The following is a 3,826-nucleotide window of genomic DNA, read 5'->3' as shown; positions in this document are numbered from 1 at the left end:
CACCCCTCGTCTTGGAGCTGTCAGGGGACATCAAGTGGCGATTGCCCACGCTCAACCTTCTGCAAAGTATTTTACAGCTTGTTTTCTTTTCTCTTTGTTTTATTTTCTCTGCACAAATGGAAAAATGCAGCAGGCAAAGCAGCTCACATCTGGATTCCCCCGCTGCTCCACACACAGATGTCACCCACCTCCCCACCTGTCCCCAGCCGTCTTGGAGCTGTCAGGGGACATCAAGTGGCGATTGCCCACGCTCAACCTTCTGCAAAGTATTTTACAGCTTGTTTTCTTTTCTCTTTGTTTTATTTTCTCTGCACAAATGGAAAAATGCAGCAGGCAAAGCAGCTCACATCTGGATTCCCCCGCTGCTCCACACACAGATGTCACCCACCTCCCCACCTGTCCCCAGCCCCTTTCTCAGAGACACCTTAATCCCTTGCGCCTTCCTGTTTATCCCCTGCCTCTCTCCGAGGCAAAAATATTGGGTATTAGTTTCATTATCAGATTTCAAGGCGGGGAGGAAAGGGCAGCTTTGTGAGCACAGAGAGGTCAGCCCCGGGCAGAAGGGCGGGGGGGCTGGGCAGCACAACTTCTGAAGGAACCAGCACAGGCTGCCCTGTGAGGCGCTACGTCCTGTCCAGGGGTTCCCCCAGCCACCCGAGCTCTATGCCCCCTCACCTGTCATGTGGGGATCACCAAGGATACATCATGTGTGGCTGCATTGCAGACCCAGGGGCATAACATGAGGCAGGAGGGAGGAGGAAGAGACCCCCCCCACACACACACACACCCTAAGAAGAAACCCAACAGGAAATGCGGCCCAAGGGACGAGGTTCTGTTTTCTTCTCCCCTGAGAAGTTCTCCTATGTCCTCGTTATATGCCAGTCGTCACCACTGCTCCTTAAGCTTCTTCAAAGCTCTCCCACCAACCTGGACTGTGCAACCCCTCACCACCCCAGGCCAGTTCAGTCCAACACACAGGTAGGCACTCCGGCCGCCTGCCAGGCCCCGTGAGACAGGGTGGACAGGGCTGACAGGGCTCCCCCGCCCCTCCGGAGGGAGGTGGAGGGACAGGCGGGCACGCTCAGCAGCAGCTCCTAGACAAAGTGAGACACGTGCTGTCTTTGGCTGTGTTGTTTCCGTGGAGGAACAGTGTTTGCCTTATACCCTCCAGCCCAGAGCAGACCTCCATGTTTTTGTTGCACAAATGAGAGAGAGCAAAAGTAAGTCAGACAGAATATGGATGGACGGATGGATGGATGGATGGATGGATGGATGGATGGAGGAGTGCGTGAATGGATGAATGAGTGGATGGTAGGTGGGTGGGTGTGAATAGATAGGCGGGTGAGTGGATAGAGGGGTGGGTGGTGGATAGATGGATGGATGATGAATGGATGAGTGGTTGGATGAGTTGGATGGATGGATCAGTGGGTGAATTGGCAGGTGGGTGGGTAAATGGGCGGATGAATGAACAGATGGGTGGATGGGTGGATAAATGGTGGGTGAGTAGTAGGTATAGACAGGCTGAAGGAAAGATTTGTGGTCTGCCCAGACTACCCCCTGACAAGCATGCTCCTGTGAGATGCGGCATTCCTTTTACCTTGTATTGCTACTTTAACGGTCTGTTCAAGTAGACTGCAGTGCTTTAAGGAGAAGAACCCGTATCTAGGATGCCCCAGACCAGTGGTCACCAACCTTTCGGACCTCACGGACCACCAGTGATCCGCAGACCACCGGCCGGTGACCGCTGCCCTCAACTCCTCTCACGACCTTAAGTGGGGCCTTGCACAACAGTGACTGAGCCCGCACCTGCTGTTTGATGAGTTTACCAAGCCCGCGTTGGCCCTCTCCCGAAATGCCCGGATGAGCTAACCCCCAGTTCCACCAGGGCTAGCCCAGGCCCAGAAACAATCCAGCGATATCCCCGCCCTGTCTCTCGGGATATCTGGGGCCTGGCTCCCCGAAACTTCACGTGGCTCGGGGCTTTCAGTGGAACAGGAAGGTACTGGCGATGGGCCTCCTCGGAGGCTCTGTGCGTGGCCCAGGGTCCCTCCTCTGCCCTCCAGCACACAGAACCACACCAACATCCCTCCCTCCTTCCCAGGGCAGTTCTTTTGAGAAGGTTCCCCGTGTGATTTCTTCAGCATAACAGGGAGCTTGGACTGACATGTCTGCGCTGTCCAGAGTAATGGCCGTACGAACCATCTGCAGGCTGGGGGCCCTATGTGCATGAGGTTGGTCCCCGGCCCCAGGCTTCCTGCACACCCTTAGCAAGCTCTCACGCCTCCCACTGCCACGTGTCTAGGCCGCAGGGGCAGGCTGGGCATGTGGGCACGTGCAGGGTGGGTGGGGGCTGCTTCTCTCGCCATTTCTTTTGCTAATTTTATCTGTGGCAGCTGGGAAGGACGATGAGACCTACTCACCACACAGAGTTCACAGCCGGCAGGGGGTGAGGATTAGAGTGGTGCTTCTCAACAGGGGTGACTGTGCCCCCAGCAAACATTTGGCAACATCTACAGACACTTTCAGTCATCACAGTTGGGGAGGGAGATGCTACCGGCATCAGCATCGAGGGGACAGAGACCAGGGAGGTTGCTAAACACGCACAGAACAGCCCCCCCCCCCCCACACACACACTCAACAGACCTATCCGGCTCCAAATGTCAACAGCGCCAAGTCTGAGAAGCCCTGGGTTAGGGAGACTGTGTGTCCACACCCCCGGGGATGTGAATTTTTACCGCCTTCACTGCTGTCTAAGATGGTTCTCTAAATGCAAACCCTGCAGCTCTGAGTGCTGCCCAGGGAGGTAAGACGTTCTCAACTCCAAGCCTTTACCAGGCTGGTGGGAGTCAGAGGCCAAGGCCAGCAGACGAAGACCGGCCTCAGGCACTTCTGCTCAGAAACAGGTGGCCATGCTTAGTAACCGCAGAGCGCATATCAGCTCCGGATTCCCAGCTGGCTGGGTGCTGCCTGCGGCACTGACGGTGGGAGAGGCCCTGCTTCTTTGCTCCGGGAATAGGTGGGGAGGACGGGGCCTGAGGACAGAATCGGAGCCCAGACGGAAGAGTCTGGCCAGCCCTGCCCCATGCAGCGGGCATAGGGTCACCCAGCCCTGCCCCTACTGCAGTGGGCACTGGGTCACCCAGCCCTGCCCCATCCAGTGGACACAGGGTCACCCAGCACTGCCCCATGCAGCGGGCATAGGGTCACCCAGCACTGCCCCATGCAGCGGGCATAGGGTCACCCAGCACTGCCCCATGCAGCGGGCATAGGGTCACCCAGCACTGCCCCATGCAGCGGGCATAGGGTCACCCAGCACTGCCCCATGCAGCGGGCATAGGGTCACCCAGCACTGCCCCATGCAGCGGGCATAGGGTCACCCAGCACTGCCCCATGCAGCGGGCATAGGGTCACCCAGCACTGCCCCATGCAGCGGGCATAGGGTCACCCAGCACTGCCCCATGCAGCGGGCATAGGGTCACCCAGCACTGCCCCATGCAGCGGGCATAGGGTCACCCAGCACTGCCCCATGCAGCGGGCATAGGGTCACCCAGCACTGCCCCATGCAGCGGGCATAGGGTCACCCAGCCCTGCCCCATGCAGCGGGCACAGGGTCACCCAGCCCTGCCCCATGCAGCAGGCATAGGGTCACCCTGGTGTCCAGGAGCAGATTCTGACCCAGGAGATCTGGGTGGGGCCTGGGAGCCTTCACGTCCAACAAGCACCCAGGTGACATGCCTGCTGCTCCACCACCCTGCCGCAGTCCCACTGGTAATAAAAACCACTAAAAAGGAAAGAAACCTCTGGGGTGAGTCCCCAGGAAGGTTAC

The sequence above is a fragment of the Myotis brandtii genome, unplaced genomic scaffold (assembly GCF_000412655.1).
Source record: "Myotis brandtii unplaced genomic scaffold, ASM41265v1 scaffold573, whole genome shotgun sequence".
NCBI lineage: Eukaryota > Metazoa > Chordata > Mammalia > Chiroptera > Vespertilionidae > Myotis > Myotis brandtii.
The sequence above is the reverse complement of the archived record's forward strand: the minus strand, read 5'-3'. Positions refer to the sequence as shown.